Source organism: Eptatretus burgeri, chromosome 9 (genome assembly GCF_056783735.1).
Source record: "Eptatretus burgeri isolate ZD-2024b chromosome 9, Ebu_testis_v1, whole genome shotgun sequence".
Taxonomy (NCBI): domain Eukaryota; kingdom Metazoa; phylum Chordata; class Myxini; order Myxiniformes; family Myxinidae; genus Eptatretus; species Eptatretus burgeri.
The window spans coordinates 103,179,851-103,199,748 of NC_140969.1; the positions used below are offsets into that span (position 1 = coordinate 103,179,851).

General features: G+C 47.2%; 1 pseudogene across 1 annotated transcript in view; it reads right to left on the reverse strand.

Annotated features, from left to right (window-relative positions):
* Positions 1–4,750: 4,750 nt before the first annotated feature.
* LOC147020785 (uncharacterized) overlaps positions 4,751–19,898 on the reverse strand; it is a 44,662-nt pseudogene continuing 29,514 nt past the window's right edge. The window contains exons 2-4 of the transcript XR_015061394.1: positions 6,108–6,287; positions 5,776–5,984; positions 4,751–5,684 (exon numbers count right to left, since the gene is read on the reverse strand). The product of XR_015061394.1 is annotated as an uncharacterized LOC147020785 (transcript). The remainder of the gene's footprint in view (positions 5,685–5,775; positions 5,985–6,107; positions 6,288–19,898) is intronic.

Genomic DNA, 19,898 nt, shown 5'->3' on the forward strand with positions numbered 1-19,898 from the left:
CTTACCTCAAATGGCCGCACTGCTGATTCCACACGTGATAAAGCTGAATGTCTAAACTCGGTGTTTGCAGCGGTCTTGTGTCCCAAACCTCGGTCTTGTGGTCTAAACTCGGTCTTGTGTCCCAAACCCATCACCATCTCTACCCACTTTACCCAGTCGCACCAAACTGTCCCTGGACTCTGTATCCTTTTCTCCTGACAAGGTGGAGAGCTTGCTTTCAAACCTCGAGTCAGATTCTGCAACCGGTCCAGACGGCATCAGCCCACGTGTCCTCAAAGCCTGCTCTTCTGCTCTTGCTCACCCTCTCTCTGATCTATTCACCCTCTCATTTGCCCAAGGTCATCTGCCATCTGCTTGGAAATCTGCTAACATCACTGCCCTGCATAAAAAAGGTGCAAAAACAGATCCCTGTAACTACAGACCAATCAGCCTTCTCCCAATCATCAGCAAGGTTATGGAATCCATCATCGCTTCAGACATGAAATCCTTCCTCTTCTCCAATGGCTTGATTTCCAATCATCAATTTGGTTTCAGACCAGGTCACTCTACCCTGGATATGCTGCTACTGCTCTCCCATCAATGGATGGAGGTCCTCAATGCCAGACAGGAAATCCGAGCCGTATCCCTGGACATATCATGTGCTTTTGACACAGTCTGGCACCCTGCCCTACTCACCAAACTCTCTTCCCATGGTATTCAAGGCCATCTCCACTCATGGCTCGCAGACTTCCTCTCCTGTCGCAGTCAACGTGTGGCCCTAAATGGAGTTCTTTCATCCTCTCTTCCTGTGCAGGCTGGAGTTCCTCAAGGTAGCGTTCTGGACCCTGTTCTTTTTCTGGTTTTCATCAATGATCTCTCGGACTCTCTGGAAAATCCTCTATTTCTCTTTGCCGATGACTCCACCCTCTGCCGTACCATCTGTCATCCCTCAGACCGGCAAGCAGCAGCTTCTTCGCTCACTGCAGATCTGGATAAAATCACAAACTGGTCCAACACGTGGAACATGTCTTTCAATCCAGACAAATCTCACACTCTCACTATGTCTCTTCGAAAGGACCGTTTACAAAACCCCCCCATCCACTTTCTCAACAATCCTCTGGAAGAAGTCTTTTCTTTCAAGCTTCTGGGTCTCACTATCTGCCATGACCTTTCCTGGGAAAGTCACATTTCCAACCTTGCCTCAAAAGCCAGTCGCCGACTGGGAATCCTCCGTCGTGCAAAGTCCTTCCTCGGCCCTCTTGAGCTCCTGACCACTTACAAAGCTTTTGTCCGTAGCCTGATGGAGTACTGCTCTCCCCTCTGGGCTGGTGCTCCTGCCTCCCACCTTTCTCGACTACACGCTGTCGAAACCAAGGCATTTAAGATCATAGGCATCTCCCGCAATGAAGCTGAGTCTTTGGGCCTCTCACTCAATCACCACAGGTTAGTCGGTGGTCTTTCTGTCTTCTACCGACTCCTCTCCAGCCTTGCCCCCCCCTGCTCTCTCTGCGATTTGTCCCAACCACATTTCCACAGGGCGCTCAAGGTCCGCCAACAACCCCCTTCTGGTAAAACTATCAAAATCACGAATCACTGCTCATCTTCACTCTTTCATTCCTCTTTTTTCCCGCCTTTGGAATAAACTTCCTCACTCTATTCTTTTCCATTCTTCCCTCCAGGCTTTCAAAACAGCTGTTCACCACCACCTCTTATCTTCCCCCATCCAAATCCTTGATCTTTTCTACCCCCGATAATCCACCCAAGCCCACTTCCTTCAATTCTCCTGCTTTCCTTCCTGAAAGTCCCTGTAATGTCCATCTTCTCCTCGCCATGTTCCCCGTCCCATCCCCATCCCTCTCCCTTCCACAGTTCACCTGTGTCTGTTCCCCAATGTTTTGTCCCTTCCACTCCCGCCCCTCTTGTCTCATGCCTCCTTGCTGTGAGTTGTGTGTTCGCTCTCATACGAGCCTCGACCAAGGTATACAAAAAAAAAAAAAAAAAAAAGCACTAAACTTCTGGATTTTTTAAACGATCTTTAAAATTATCATTTTATTAAAATTGAAGTATAGGAGGGCCTTGCCGTTCGTGGGGTTCCCCTTCACGGATTCACTCTATCACGATGAATTTATTGAGGCAAGGTTTGTGGATTGCGTTCAATGCACTCAAATAATTAATCGCGGGTTGATGAACTATTTTCTACATTTATTCGCCTAATTAACATGGGCTGTCAACACAAAAACCTGCTCAAATCCCCCCACCCCCCCCCCCAACGCCATCATCACCATCATCAACATCACCATCGCATTATTGGATCAAGTTTATCATGATCATTATTAAAGGTAAGTTTCATGATATCAATTTTCCTCATGACCCCCGAAGTTTGGGGATTTGCAGTTCACAGGGATATTCAAGAATGTAACCTCCGCGAACGACAAGGCCTTCCTGTATATACCTGAACACTGCGCGGGGTATCGTGTTCTATGAATTCTCCAGTTTTATGAGGTGGTCATTTGGAGAGACAGGAAAAGGATGGAAGACCTCCATGGGATGAATGCCATCTCTCGAAGTCAGACTAACCTCTGATATTCACATCAGTTGAAAGTGATGGGGGAATTTGACTTATTAGTTCGGGAATTTTAGCAAATTGTATTGACCATCTGTGAAACCAGAGAGTTGGTGTCAAAGCCACCCAATGCTCGCCTGTTTATACATTTTTCGTTTTTAAAAGACGAGTCTAATAATTAATATTTTTTCTAAAGCATTGCAGTGAAGTATAATTATAAAGCAATATATGTATTTGTATATTGTAATCAGTAACAAGAGCGCAAATGAGCACAATATACGCCCTAACAAGAAGGTATATACAGAATTGTGCTACTACATGGAAAACAGCATCCTGGTTGCCATGGCAACCACTTTAGATGATGAACGTATGTCGCTACACACCGTCTCCACAGTCTGTACCTATGTACCAAATATGAAACGTGAAAGTTGAAAACTTTGAGAGTTAGAGTGCGGACAGGAACAGATGGAAAACAGCATCCTGGTTGCCATGGCAACCACTTTAGATGACGAACGTATGTCACGACACAGCGTCTCCACAGTCTGTACCTATGTACCAAATATGAAATGTGAAAGTTGAAAACTTTGGGAGTAAGAGTGCAGACAGGAACGGATGGAAAACAGCATCCCGGTTGCCATGGCAACCACTTTAGATGACGAAGGTATGTCGTGACACAACGGCTCCACAGTCTGTACCTATGTACCAAATATGAAAAGTGAAAGTTGAAAACTTTGGGAGTTAGAGTGCAGACAGGAACGGACGGACAGACAGACGGACGGACGACCGGTATCACATAATACGTCCCGATATATATATATATATATATATATATATATATATATATATATATATATATATACATATACATATACATATACATATACATATACATATACATATACATATACATATACATATACATATACATATACATACATATACATATATATATATACATATATATATATATATATACATATACATATATACATATACATATACATATATACATATACATATATACATATACATATATACATATACATATACATATATATATATATACACATATATACATATACATATACATATATACATATACATATATACATATACATATATACATATATACATATATATATATATACATATATATATACATATACATATACATATATACATATACATATACATATATACATATACATATATACATATACATATACATATATACATATACATATACATATATACATATACATATACATATATACATATACATATATACATATACATATATATATATACATATACATATATACATATACATATATACATATACATATATATATATATATATATATATATATATATATATATATATATATCGGGCGTATAAAAAATAGTGTGGTAGATAAAAACATGAGAAAGGAAACTAGAGGGGGAGCACTCCGGAGAGTGCAAAACCTCCACCGCCAATACTGCTGGGTCACTCAAGTGAACCTTATATCTTATTCATTAAATATGTCAACAGTGCTGACAGAGTTATAGTTCTTTTCTCCATTTTTTTGGGGGGTGGGGGGGGGGGTTGGAAATCACTTAAAACATGTAGAAATGCAAAAAAAAGAAATCGAAATTTTGTTGAAAAAAAAGTTGCAAAGATATTTTTTTTCTCTAAAAATTTTTTTTTGGGGGGGGGGGGGGTTGGAAATCACTTAAAACATGTAGAAATGCAAAAAAAAAATTCTCTAACAATTTTTTGGGGGGTCCAAAATCTAATGGCATGATCCTTGGACCATACCTAATCCCCCCCCCACCAAGTTTCTTCGAAATCCGTCGAGGAGTTTTTCCGTAATATAAAAATTTTAATATTTTCACGCTCACGCTCACGCTGACACTCACTCCGGGGGTATCGCTATAGCTCTGTGTTCTTCAAACAGGCGAGCTAAAAATTGCTTACCAAAAAATGTATTCACTAACCTATTCATCGAGGTGTCTACTAACACCTATTAATTAGTGCAAACCCAAATCCTTGTGGAAAATTCTGGGGAGCCAATCAAAGTTCAGTTGCTCAGAGGGCCTGCGCAAAAAAAATCAGAAAATTAACTTTTGCCAATATTGACTTGTGAGATGTCTAACTAGGGTTTTTTTTGGGGGTGCTGAATTGATTCCAACCATTATTTTTGAGAAAAAAAAGACACTCCTTGATCATATAAAATGTATTTTATTGACATTTTTTAACAGAACTGTGCTCAATGGAAATGTTGCTTCGTCAGCTTTTACAACCTTATTCATCAAACTCCCCAGTATCTTCGTCACTCCTCTTGCTCTTCTGCCTGTTCTGGAGATAGGACAGCATCTACTTCTGCTTCCTCAATCTCTACGACTGCTGCTTCATCTTTTTCTGTGATCATGATGTCCTGATCAATGCTCCCAAGTCCGTTTTTCACGTTCAAGTAACAATACTTGCAGCGATGGAGCTCAGCATATGACTCAGAGTATCCTAAGTGATGACAACGGTCAATCAACCACTTGGATCCAAACATGTGGTCAAGTTGTGTCATGAATCCGAGTTGAGAGGGCATCACTCCTGATCGAGGGCGATAGGCTTTCAGTAGGTTCTAGCCCCAGACTGTTACCTTTTCATCTGATTTCACGATTGGTTTCAGTAGCTTCTGTAGGCTGTTGGGAATCAGAGCAAGCTGGTTCTGTGTATTGGTCATGCTCTCCACCGAAGGGTACTGCTTCTGACCAAGTGGGACTCTTGCCAAGTCTCCGCAGATCAGGTTGATGGCAGTGGAAATGGTGAGCTCTTTCAGTTCAGCATCGTCCAGGGTGTGCGAGGGGTTGAGGACCTGCTGACGGTAGTCTCGAAGGATTGCTTTGTCATGTCTCTCAGACACACAATATCTGTTCTTCTCTCATCTGATGTGAAGTAGAGAGACTCCTCATACTGTTCCTGAAGCTTTATTTTCAGTTACCGTGGACTGTATGCCAAACTTTTGTCCTCGCTGGGGTCAAGCTCTTCCATCTTCCTGTGGATCTCTGCAAGAGTTGTAATACCGTGCTCCACCCCTTAATCCATCAATAAGCACAGTTTCTCAAACAGCAACTGTCTCTCCTCATCAATAGGCCGTCCGACCTGAGGACAAAAATATCATTTTCAATTAAGCCGAACTTATATATTTTTCATTTTCATTTTAATTTCATAAGTGCATTGCTATTATAATTACCTCAGGGTTTGTAAACGAGTGCTCGAATAGGGTCCTGCACCGCAGATGATAAAGCGCCTCTTCTGCTACCAAGTCTATGATCCCAGACAGACGACCGGCAACCTCACGTCCCCAGGCATCTCCTCGTTTCACAGCTGTCTCCATCAAATTCCTTTTCAGTCGGTCCTAGTAGCGATTGTCAGGCGCACGATACAACTTCCGGGCTCTGCCTGGAGGATGCCACATGTATGCATGATTAAAGTATTTGACTTTGAGTGGTAGAGTGAAGAGAAAAAAAAAATTGAAAAATATACATTTGAACTTGTGCAGGACTCAGTAAACGCGCAACTTACCAAGGTTTCATTCCAATGTTCCAACGTTGATGCCTTCATCACAGAGTATGCAAACATCACGGTGGATAAGATGCGCTGATGGTGTTTGGGAAGTAGAGCTAGAGCCAGGCGAGGTACTTTGCCCAGATGATATCTGGCGTTTTTTCGTCCTGTCTGAGCATCGACCCTCCTCATCTTGTTCTATGGAAATAAAATTATTGTTTAGAAAGCAAATTTGAGATTATTATTGTCGTTTTCATTTGCAATGCTCCTTCCTTTGAATGATGAACAAAAAAAAAACAACTTACAATTAGCTGTTTCAGCTGCAGTGTATATACTTCTCGCACGACTGTACAACTTTGTTTTACAATCCACATGGTATCTCAACTTGCTGTCTTCTCCGTTGTTCCAGTCCTCATTTAGTCTCCCGATCAACGCCGCATCGCCCACAAGCTCAGAATGTGATAAGATCCGTGGGTGGCCTTTATTGGAGACTTTTGAGAGCGTATGCTTTTCAATCCCGGAACCACCACAGATGAAACACCTCAAGCCAGGTTCAGTCACATCCTTGTCCATATTGTCCTAAAAAAATAAGACTTTTTTGTAAACAACAGACAGGACATGAAATTTTGACACGAAACAGACAGAACACACATACAGTGATGTGTTTTAACTTTAATAGGTCCACTCTACGTTGAATATATTCAACTTCTATTGAGTCCAGTACACAATAATTTTATAGCTAAAAGCTCTTAGCTAACATCAGCTAACACAGAGAATTCTACTGAGCATGAGCACAAGTATAACCAACAATATAGCAGTGGTTTCAAAAAAATGCTTGGTTTTTTTTTTGGTGAAACCAAACCTAACAGCTTGGTTTCAGCTAAATTTGAACAATCTGAATCAATTGAGCCAAATTACCGCAAAACACAGTCTGAGATATCTAAAAAATGTATCGTATCAATATTTTATGGCCAGGGATTCATTTTTCCTCAAATCTAATGGTTGGTATCAATTCAGCACCCACAAAAATCCCGAGTTAGACATCCCACGAGTCAATATTGGCAAAAGTTAATTTTTCCGATTTTTTCGCGCAGGCCCTCTGAGCACCCGAACTTTGATTGGCTCCCCAGAATTTTCCACAAGGATTTTGGTTTGCACTAATTGATAGGTGTTAGTAGACACCTAGATGAATAGGTTAGTGAAGAAATTTTTTGGTAAGCAATTTTTTTCACAGATGGTCAATACAATTTGCTAAAATTCCCTAACTATATTGATGTGAGAGCATAAAATGGATACATCAGCAATGTAGTAGCAATGGGTGCAAGAGAGACACAAAGGGCATTCATAAATGCAGTGTGAAGAAAATTTTCATCCTAAAATGTTGCCCTCGGAGATGTGGCAAGCAAAGGAAAAAAAAACAAAGGAGAGGATGGCATCAAGAGATGCACACTTCTTGCAAAATCTGCAAGTTCGATGTGTGACGGGCCAGGTTGTGTTAAGATAGCAAGATATCTCTCACTACTTACAACACAGTTCCACAATCTTGGATTTGGTGCACAAGCAAAGAAGATCGTGAGCAAATATCGATTGTTATTCTTTCTTTGTGGGCTGGGAGGATAGCTTAGAGTTCAGTATGTACATTTGCCCTTAAGTGGTTAAGCCTAGGTTCAAATCTCGATGCGGCTATAAACTGTCACCCTGATGTTTGATCGTGGGTATATTATTTTGTATGCAGCCTGTGAATGTTGGTTGCATGATTGTTGGGAGCATAGCTGTGCCGCTGATGCAGTGCCTCTGTTTCCAGTAAGTTGGTGCTCATTGTGCCGACCTCAGAAGGATGGCAGGCTAAGTCAACCCACCTGGTATTATTTAACAGGAGGAACAAGGTCTCAAACTCCTCTACTCACATGATGTTTGAGCCTCTACTTACATGATGTCATAACCTCACATACTATGTAAAGACGATTCCAAGGCAGTTCAGTTACATATGTCTCACCGTCGTAGTTATTGTAGAGGAAAGAAATCGAAATTTTCAAGCAACAAATAAATCACCTTTGGTTCGACTGACAAGATATTGCAAAGAGGAACATATCAGGCTTCCTCCACAATTTTAAGGTAATTGGAATGCGTGATATCTGATGGCCATCTGATTTTGAAAGAGACTTCTCCATAAGGAATGCAAATCAGTAAAAAGAAAAAAAGAAATGAAAAAGAAAATCACTATCCGCTCAAATTCCCAATACCCCGCTCTCTTGTCTCGTAACAGGTTTACGAGACACAAGGATACGTTATCTCCATCAAAAGGTGCAAGATTAAACCTTCCACAGACCCCTGGTTTTAGTATGCAGTTAAAAAAGTAATGCACATCCTTAAATTTCAAAAAAAAATGACTACATTTTTACAGTCTCCTTAAAGTAATCTCGTGCCGTCTGAGCTTACATTTCCGCAGCACTATTCACGTGTAAGCTTCTTGCCTCGTGACACCATCATGCATCAGGAGGGCACTTTGTGGAGAGACACAAATTAAACCGCTCGCATAAAAGATGTTTCACGGCAACTCACATTATGTCAACACCATCTTGGGTTTCCTTTCATTATTCAAGAATAAAAACGACATGTTTATTTTAAAAGCCGATCCCCCTTTCTCTAAGAGCCTTTGCACTTCACTTTGCAAAGTGCATCTAAAGAGTATCTCGGGCGATTTCCAGCGCTGCTGTCACAACGCCAAAGGCAGCATTGGGATCCGAAGAGCCAAAACATTTTTTAATGATCTGTCCTGTTGCTTCTGATGCAATCTCAAAGGAAAATGTTTTGGTATAACCTTTCATCATCCTTCTGGTGTGAGGTGCAGAGGCACATCATCCGGGCACACAAAAATGTTTCGCGTTTTGCGGCACTCTGTGGTTGAAGAGGAATCTATAGTCCATCTAATCTTACTCACAAACAATGACGCCGTAAACCCATTCGCATTCATCGACACCGTGTCATTTATGAACGACATCTCATGCATTCTGCTCAAAGCAACAATTTGTTTTCTGAAATTGCATTAAATGTGGAATACGCATTTGGCCTTCCTATCCACAATTCCTGCCAGTGACCCGCTGGGAAAATATATTTTCCCTTCCCTTTCTTGTAATGCAGTTGGAGTTAAGATATTCCTTTTGAATTTACCACTTTAATTACACCACAATGGCATCCTTTCCATCCATCCATCGGGACCATACTCTGCACAGAGCGTTGGTGCTGCCTAAGCAGTCTCCTTGGCTATTGGACACAATCCTGGACGGGTCGTCACTCCGACGCAGGATACCAGCAAGCTGGCACTGATTTTGCCGACCTCAGAAGGATGGCAGGCAGAGTCAACCTCACCTGGTATTAATTCAACATCCAAGTGGGATTTGAACTCAGGGTCCTAGGATCCCAAGCCCACCACCCTAACCATTAAGCCAACACCAGGCATTCAATGGAATCCTTTGCGACCTCAAAATAAACCTTTCTCAGTCATACGGTAGAGAGTTATGTTTCTAAATCTATTTCAAGTATTTATCTCTGTAAGAAGTTTCAGGAGTTTCCACTTTGTAGACAATTCGACAACAATGAAGAGAAAATTGCAAAATTTAATGTTAAGCGACTAATGTCCCACTTTTAGGTCAAAAGCTTCAAAATATGGACACTAAAGCACAGCTAATTACCTTCTTGTTTATTTTGTCCATTGATGTGATATTATATATGCAGTACACATCTTTAGCACGACAACTTCAATGGTGAACATGAACCCCTGTGCTGAAGGTTTTATTAACTGGTGATGGGTGCTGAAACAGGGTGGATGTGTGGTGGCAGTCACCCTCTGTTGGTCAGGACACCTGCACAGCAAACACTAGTGTAGCACAGGGGGTCCTGGTCACCATTCCAGTTGAGAGGTGCTGGAGGTATATACTTTGTCATGGGACAGCATGATAGTTCATTATCTGGGGAGGAATCCACTCCGATTGAGTAGTAGACCCCAGGTTATTGTATAGCCATGCATCCTAGCCTTTTGAGTTAGCCTTGTGTGTGTTTGGTTGACCATGCTCTATGGGACATGCTTTGTTGGAATGTATACTTTGCAAGCATGACATTAGAGTTTGGGGAAAATGGGGAAATTGGCTGGGGTTCCAGGGGGTCGTGAAAGCCCCCCTCTTGGTGTCCAAGGCCAGCGCTATGGGGGGGGGCAAAAAGCCCCCTGAAGCTGTTAGGTTTTAAGCATTTTGGACATATTTGAGATGCGTCTCGAAGTCTAGGGCATGTTTTGTTACACTAACGTTATTAGTATTTCCTTTCCTGACATTTTGAGATATGTACTGTTCAGTGAACAATTTGTGCACTCATGGTGCACGAAAAGAACAAGGTATGAAGACATGTATGCACACATTTTTAATGATTGGTCGGGTTGTCAGCGACTAAACCGACACCTCTCACTGGCTTTGCAAATGGGGAGGGTGACTGTGACACCCTGCCAGGACGAAAAACAACACCTGACAAAGGGTGGATAAGCTTCCTTCGGGAGCCAACATCCATCCAGTACATGTTGGTGTCTCCAGTACAGGGGTAGGAAAATTTATTTTTTCCACCTGGCCGAGTTATCCCCTCCTGGAACAGTGGTCCTGTGAAAAGGTTTCCTTGTTTCAGGACGAGGTGAAGGTTTTGCCAGTTTTTCCTCTTCTTTTTCTTTCTGAGCCCCTGACCGAGAGTGGCTTTATGCATTGTTTGGGGCGATTTCTATTTTTTTTTAAAAAAATTGATACCAACTAACTGTAGATGGTAGGCTCCGTCGATATTGATATACCAGAAGGTTCATATCGGTATATCGATATTATTAAAAAACACACATACATATATATATATATATATATATATATATATATATATATATATATATATATATATATATATATATATATATATATATATATATATATATATATATATATATATATATATATATATATATATATATATATATATACACATAGCCTGGTGTTGGCGCAGTGGTTAGGGCAGCGGCTTGGGATCCAAAAGGTCCTGAGTTCAAGCCCCGTTGGGCCACTGAATTAATACACCAGGGGGTTGACTCAGCCTGTCATCCTTCCGAGGTCGGTGAAATGAGTACCAGTATACTGGGCCGGTGTATACCCCGGTTAAAATAGGTGTACCATATCCCTGTGTTGTAAGAGGCGACCAGGGTTGCGTCAGGAAGGGCATCCGGCATAAAACATGTGCCAAATCACTATGCGGATCATACGGATGATCCGCTGTGGCGACCCCGAACGGGAGCAGCCGAAAGAAGAAGAAGAAGATATATATATATATATATGTATATATATATATGTGTATATATATGTATATGTATATGTATATATATATGTATATGTATATGTATATGTATATATATATGTATATATATATACATATACATACATATACATATACATATACATATACATATATATATATATATATATACATATATATATATATATATATACATATATATATATATATATATACATATACACATATATACATATATATTGTTGTGGTTACCAGATTCGCAAACCACCATTCAGGTCCCTTAGGTGAGGTATCTCGGTAAGTGCATGTGTAGTTAGGCCCAAACCCGTTGTCTAGTGGGAATACATGTCATTTATACGTGCTGCGACTCTTCAGGATAGCCGTTTTTCTTTTACTATCTTTATTTTGGACCAATCGCCACCATCACAACCACAACAACAACCACCAACCACAACGCCGCTTCACCACAACCGCCATGACCTTTACCGTCACAACTCGCCACCATCGCATCACCGTCATCTCGCGCCACTCATGGGCACCGATGCTGGACTCGTGTAGGGCGCACGTTGAACAGCGTGTACAAAATCACGGATTTTCTGCTTCAAAAACGGATCCAAAACGACACACGCCCACTTTTTGCCGTCCAATCGGTGAGCGAGGGGCGAATTGGCCCCGCCCCCAGGGCGATCGATATATGCAAATTTGTGGATCAAAAAGCCTTCACGCCCACTTTTTCTCGGGCCAATGGGGAGCGAGGTGAAAGGTCAAAGGGAGGGGGTCAAAGGCGAAGTTACGGGGGGATAAAAGGACGGTGTTCGTCAGTCAAAGAAGTCGTAAAAGTCGGAGCGAAAGAGTCAGCAGAACGGGAACGAGAAAGAGTCAGCAGAACGGAGGCGAAGGAGTCGGAACGAGGCGAAGGAGTCGGAACGAGGCGAAGGAGTCGGAACAGAGAGTCAAGACTTCGCGGGCGGTGGAGCTGCTCGTCGTGTGCGTTGGAGTCGGAACGGAGGGACGGAGCTGTGGAGAGGCGGCGAGGGCGGACGAGGGGGTGCTCGCGTCGTGCAAGGAGCTGCGCGCCCGAGGGAGGCCGGCAGCGCGACCTGGCCGAGGTGGAGACGCTCGTCGCAAATAATAAAGATCCTCTATACCCCGAGCATCAGCAACCCCCTCCTGTTTCCCCCCGCGCTGAGATAGTGCGACCAAGGGGGCCCCGTTCCCACCCCCCTGCCAGGCACTGTCCACGAGGCCCGCGGGTTGCGGGGCCATCGCCGCTCCGCGTCTCATCACCAGACGGGTAGGCCCGACCAGGTCTCGGCCCCAGGCCTACCTCATTCTTGAGGGTATTTCTTTTCCTTGGTTTTGGGTATGTGTTGTCGGCGCCGTCTGTGAAGTAGAATTGTATAAGTGTTGCCGTGTGCTCGGTAGTCGGTATTAGCTCTGCACTGTGTTTTCACTTTTATGTTTGCTTTTTGTGTAAATGGAATTGTGTTTTTTTTGTGTGCATTTGGTGGAATTGTATTTGTGTGCTTCCCGTGTGCCGAGAATAAATGTGCTTTATTGTTGAACTGTTTCCCGCTTCGCTTCGTCTTTTTCCTCCATTGAATCCCCATCTTGCTTCACGTAAAGGGTTGGTAGTGGGCTGAATACGCCCGATAATTAATCGAACCGTCGAGGTCGACGATAACACCGCTCGGTTATTCTGATAGTACGGAACGGGTCGCTTAAGTGGCCCGTGTCCGAAGTCGACCTGCGGCGAGGTGCGATCGCCCGGTCTACCCTCCGCGTGGGTACTTAGGTAGTTCGAATTTGGCGAGCAACCCTATCCCACGCGGGGGCTGATTGGCTCGATCGCGGTGAGACCGAAAGGTCCACCCGTGACTGGTTCCCGGCGTTAGTCCGAGAGGGTCACGACTGGATTGTCCGTCCGGTGGGCGACGTGCCGCGATTCGAGTTACGTGGCCGTTCGCACGCCGGCGGGCGCGAAGACCGCAACACTGGTGTCAGGAGTGGGATACAAATTCATCGCCCTCCTCGCGGCACTGGTATCGGAGAACAGGAGGGCGGGCTCTCCTGTCTCCGGCTAAATTTACGGGAATCGGTCCAGGGGTGAGAGAAGCGACCCCCGATTCCCTCCAAATTACGAGCGAGCAAATTAACCCTTCACGAGAAGCAAGATGGCGTCTCAAGGCGAGCGGGAGCCGGGGGTATTAGAAATGTATATGTGTAATAATGTAGAGTCCATGGTCCAGGATGGAATCCCCGAGCAGGAAATGTTGATTGTGCAGGAACACGGACTCGCCCAACTAAACCCAGAGCCCGAAATGGGTGCGGCAGCGGCCGCAGTGTATGACACCTCCCCCCCCCTCTCCACCAAAACCCTTGCTGAAACGGCTCAGCTGAGTGCACCCGACGTGGCCCAGCTATGCGCCATGCTGGCGGCAATGACAAATGAAATAAAAAACGAAATGAAAGGCATGAACGAAAAGATGGATGCGAATACACAGCAAATAAACGGAATGGAAGCAAACATGAAGGAAGAAATGAAAAAGCTGCGGGGTGAGACGCAGAACATGGGCCGAAGCCTGCAGGCGGGCATGAAGGCCGTGACCGGGGAGATAAAAATGGCGACTCCACGTGTGGGATCAAACGAGCTGGGTGGGGGTGCAACGGCTGACAGGCCCGCGGTGGAGGCGGGTGAAAAAATAATTCGTGGAACGTGTTGGGCGAGGGTCGTGACGATGACCGAAAGGGAAAAATTAAATGGGGAGACCAAAACGTGTGAGACGAGACACGAGGTGACGACAACAGAAATAATAGTTGAGACAAGGGAGGTAAAGGGTGAAGAGTTGGCAGAGACACGGGAGATGGGAACGATAGAGGGAAGACTACACGATGAAGACGGGGTAAGTGACGCGCACGCACACACGGAGGTAGTGGAGGACAATGGGGGTGAGCTCGCGGAGCGTGTAGGGACCCGGTGCGAGCAGCGGGATGGCCTCCTCCAGGAACGAGGGGAGGGAGTATGCCCCCTTGAGGCGAGTCACGACCAGGTGAGTTCGGTCGTGCTTTGCGAGGTTGAGGGGACGAGTGCTGTGGACGGGTGCACGGAGAGCTTGGGGGGTATAGAGGCCCCGGAGACCCTTGTGGGGACACAAATCCCCAGTGTGGTTGTCCCTGTGTGTGTGGTGCAAGGTGTGAGTGCGTCCCCGTGTGTGGAAGCGACCCCGTGTGTGAGTGGTGTGGTGGCGATGGTGCTGGAGTGCGTGCTTCCCAGCACGCCGTGTATGAGTGAGGCACGGTGTGTGGATGAGGCACAGCGGTTGAGTGCCCTCACGTGTGTGGGTGAGGCACCGCGGGTGAGAGCCCCCGCAGAGTGAATAGAGCACCACGTGTGAGTAGTATGGTTTGTGTGAGTAGTGAGGCACGCGTGAGTGAACGGCCGTGTGCAAGGTCGCTGTGTGCCAGGGAGACCGTGTGTGTGAGAGAGCGGTATGTGAGGGAGATGTCGGTTGGCATGCGGGAGCACGCAGCCGCGTCTCCCGGTGTGAATGTGATGGAGTGGACTGTGTGCGTCGTAACACGCAGGTGTGCGTGGGTCGAATGGCGACGACGGCGACAGAGGAGAGAAAGCCGAGTAGCGGCTGTAGTTGTTTCGAGGACCGTGCCGGGTTCACCCAGCAGTGAGCACGCGGTTCGTGCTGTGCAACGCACGAGGCCACCACGTGCTCGCTTGCGAGAGTGAAGTCCCGGTCCGGAAACGCCAGCGGTGGATTTGCCGATCCCGCGGACGGACAAAGTTTAGGCAGGTAAACGGATTTGGACCGGACGGGTTCTCCACGCGATCGTGTGTGTTAAGCTCCAACGGGCAAAGCACATGTGTTCGCGTGGGGAACCCCTCGAGACGTGTGGCTTGTGTTTTTTTTTATGCGCACGGTGACGTCATGGCTGCACGTGGGGTTGGAATCCGGCAGGAGGGGTATCTCTGCCGGATGGCACCGTCCAAGGAGGGAAGAGGAACACGTGCAGCTGCATGACGTCACGGACAGGTGCAAAGTGCGCGAGCTCTGAGTTGCCGCGCAGGTGCTGCGCATGGAAAAAAAAAGGAAGGAAAAGGCAAGCCTCACTTTCGGGTGTACAGGATTCCTGGGCAAGGGGTGAAAGACCCCCTTACCTGGGCACAGGATGGAAACTAGTTAGGGGAAGGGTTAGCTTAGCTAGACCGACTTCATGGGGCAGGGGTAAGTCCTCATGGAGTCCGTGGAATGGATAAGGTAGAGGGATTGTAGCGAGATTTAGGTTGGGAAATAAAATGATTTATTTGAGGACATGGACAGACTTGTGAATGTGTAGAGGGGACGTAGCTTAGCTACGTAGGTTAAATGGAACGTGCTGTAGTTTAAGGGACGACGTGGGAGCACGAGTTAGTTAGGGGATGTAGTTAGAAGGATGGCAGAGTTCAGCGGTGTGTGTGTTGAAGAGTTGTGAGGTGAGTACATGTTGAGTGAGTGAGGCCAGCGGGTCTGTGTGTGTGGAGTGAATGGGGAATGCATGGTGCGATGAGTGATTGGGGGGAGGAGTGACTCCCGCCCAAGGGACCCCGGGGTCAGAGTAAAGTGAGTTAGCTGGGTTAGTCAAATTGAAAAATGGAGGTCGTTTTGTTGTTGGTGGGAAAGTAGGCTCGAGACCCATTTGGAGGGGTGCAGGAGCCCTGTTGACGGGCTTGGGAGCGTGGCTGCGAAAGGTGAGTATCGCTGAGTGGGTACCCCGGGCACCAGGCTAGTCGGCCGCGGTAGGCCAAGGGCCCATGGGGGGCCGGGATAGAGTAGTGGGCACGGGTGCGCCTGCTTGGTGCGGGGGCCCGGGGCGCCATTAGCCGCGTGGGCAGTGTAGTGGGCACGGGTGACCCTCGGAAAGGGGCCCGGGAGGCCGGCCTGCCACGTGTGCGTTTCAGGGGAGGTGCCATGGGGGGCACTCCCCGGTGTTAGGGAGCTGGTAGGCTCGGAGGCAGTGAAGTGCCCGGGGGTGCCATAGCGGGAGAATCGGCAGAGGGTCGTGCCTGCCAAAGGGAGCCACGTGTCCCAGCCAGGAGACCGTGTGAGGGCACGGAGAGAAAATTGGGGGGCGAGGCCCGAAATTGTGAGGACACCAACACAGGCGACGGGAATCTGGGTTGTTAGAACCAATAGTTTAAGCGAGAGGCGCTTGTTGAAAGCCCCGGGGTAGTTTAACAGTTAAATGGTTAGGGTAGATTAGGAGATGTACCCCTCCGCACCATCCAGCCCATGGCTGTCGTTGTGGGCCGCTGGACCCACTTTGGTTAAAGATCGCCGAACTCTGGGGAGGCCATTCTGAGGCTTCGTTGGGCCTCGACACAGGACGTTAGCTCTCCCTTATTCCCCTCCGGGAAGGGAACGTAGGGGTTGGGAGTAGGCTAGGTGACAGTATAGGTTAGCCGAACAAGGACGATAAAGGGGGTTAGGGGACGATTTATAGTGGGGAAGTAAAAATAAAAACAACAAAAAAATAAGTGGGGGCTAAATTGGTTTTTCACAAATTAAGGGAGTGGGTATGTACAGTGACAGGCAAAGGCGATAGGTTGGGAGGGAGACAGGTAGGTAGGTCCGAGCCCGCCTTCCGAGTGGCCAGCACCACCGCACTCCCTCCACCAACCTCCACTGAACGGCAAAGGTTGGCCAACTTCATCGGCTGGCCGTGTTTTGCTTCAAGGCGGAGGCCGGCCAACTTCATCGGCAGCTGTGTGCTGCAAGGCCTGTGCCGGCCACTTCGTCTGCAGCTGTGGTACTTCAAGGCCTGTGCCGGCCAGTTCATCTGCCCGCTATGTTTGCCTGCAGCGGCCTTCTTCTGCGGGCTGTGTTTGCCTGCCACCTTTGCCATGCCATGCCCACTGCCCACGTTCACCAGCCCCGTTCAATTTTTGCTTTGCCCCCCCCCCCTGTTCATTTCCATGTGCGCCAGGATCCGCAAGGCAACAGTTTGCAAGCTGCAAGAACTGCCCTGTTGGCAGCTACAACACGGGCCTGCAGTGGCGGCCCGTGCACCGTGTTTGCATCCATCCATTCGTTGTGCTCATTGCGTGTGCCACTTGAGCTGGCACGGAGACTGCGTTGTGCGGCCCATGCACCGTTGTGGTTCAGTGCGTTCAGTTCAAAAAGGAAGGCCTTGGACTGCGTGTGAGCAGCCAGCCACGTTCCCTGTCACCTGCATTGTTTTGAGCCAGAGACTGCATGTGGGCAGCCTGGCTCCCTGCTAACTGCTTTCTTTTTGCAGAGTTCATTGATCCTGGGCCATGGTTTAGTGTAAAATTTGTAAGTTAAGGTTAAGATGTACTGTACATATGAGTGCGCCCCGGCATGTATGTCTTAGCGCCGGCAATTTTATTTAAGTCGTCCGTGTGAGTGAGTTTGTTTAGGTAGTTACGCAGCCCTCAGGTTATTTATTTTGGGGACACGAATACCATGAATGTCGCACTCAGGGATCCGTAGGTAAAATGTACTAGGGGAAAACTACACATGATGGCACACGAAAATTTGACGACTCGGGACGAGTCTGTAAAAAGGGAAGGGGGTAGTGTTGTGGTTACCAGATTCGCAAACCACCATTCAGGTCCCTTAGGTGAGGTATCTCGGTAAGTGCATGTGTAGTTAGGCCCAAACCCGTTGTCTAGTGGGAATACATGTCATTTATACGTGCTGCGACTCTTCAGGATAGCCGTTTTTCTTTTACTATCTTTATTTTGGACCAATCGCCACCATCACAACCACAACAACAACCACCAACCACAACGCCGCTTCACCACAACCGCCATGACCTTTACCGTCACAACTCGCCACCATCGCATCACCGTCATCTCGCGCCACTCATGGGCACCGATGCTGGACTCGTGTAGGGCGCACGTTGAACAGCGTGTACAAAATCACGGATTTTCTGCTTCAAAAACGGATCCAAAACGACACACGCCCACTTTTTGCCGTCCAATCGGTGAGCGAGGGGCGAATTGGCCCCGCCCCAGGGCGATCGATATATGCAAATTTGTGGATCAAAAGCCTTCACGCCCACTTTTTCTCGGGCCAATGGGGAGCGAGGTGAAAGGTCAAAGGGAGGGGGTCAAAGGCGAAGTTACGGGGGGATAAAAGGACGGTGTTCGTCAGTCAAAGAAGTCGTAAAAGTCGGAGCGAAAGAGTCAGCAGAACGGGAACGAGAAAGAGTCAGCAGAACGGAGGCGAAGGAGTCGGAACGAGGCGAAGGAGTCGGAACAGAGAGTCAAGACTTCGCGGGCGGTGGAGCTGCTCGTCGTGTGCGTTGGAGTCGGAACGGAGGGACGGAGCTGTGGAGAGGCGGCGAGGGCGGACGAGGGGGTGCTCGCGTCGTGCAAGGAGCTGCGCGCCCGAGGGAGGCCGGCAGCGCGACCTGGCCGAGGTGGAGACGCTCGTCGCAAATAATAAAGATCCTCTATACCCCGAGCATCAGCAACCACCTCCTGTTTCCCCCGCGCTGAGATAGTGCGACCAAGGGGCCCCGTTCCCACCCCCTGCCAGGCACTGTCCACGAGGCCCGCGGGTTGCGGGGCCATCGCCGCTCCGCGTCTCATCACCAGACGGGTAGGCCCGACCAGGTCTCGGCCCCAGGCCTACCTCATTCTTGAGGGTATTTCTTTTCCTTGGTTTTGGGTATGTGTTGTCGGCGCCGTCTGTGAAGTAGAATTGTATAAGTGTTGCCGTGTGCTCGGTAGTCGGTATTAGCTCTGCACTGTGTTTTCACTTTTATGTTTGCTTTTTGTGTAAATGGAATTGTGTTTTTTTTTTTGTGTGCATTTGGTGGAATTGTATTTGTGTGCTTCCCGTGTGCCGAGAATAAATGTGCTTTATTGTTGAACTGTTTCCCGCTTCGCTTCGTCTTTTTCCTCCATTGAATCCCCATCTTGCTTCACGTAAAGGGTTGGTAGTGGGCTGAATACGCCCGATAATTAATCGAACCGTCGAGGTCGACGATAACACCGCTCGGTTATTCTGATAGTACGGAACGGGTCGCTTAAGTGGCCCGTGTCCGAAGTCGACCTGCGGCGAGGTGCGATCGCCCGGTCTACCCTCCGCGTGGGTACTTAGGTAGTTCGAATTTGGCGAGCAACCCTATCCCACGCGGGGGCTGATTGGCTCGATCGCGGTGAGACCGAAAGGTCCACCCGTGACTGGTTCCCGGCGTTAGTCCGAGAGGGTCACGACTGGATTGTCCGTCCGGTGGGCGACGTGCCGCGATTCGAGTTACGTGGCCGTTCGCACGCCGGCGGGCGCGAAGACCGCAACACTGGTGTCAGGAGTGGGATACAAATTCATCGCCCTCCTCGCGGCACTGGTATCGGAGAACAGGAGGGCGGGCTCTCCTGTCTCCGGCTAAATTTACGGGAATCGGTCCAGGGGTGAGAGAAGCGACACCCGATTCCCTCCAAATTACGAGCGAGCA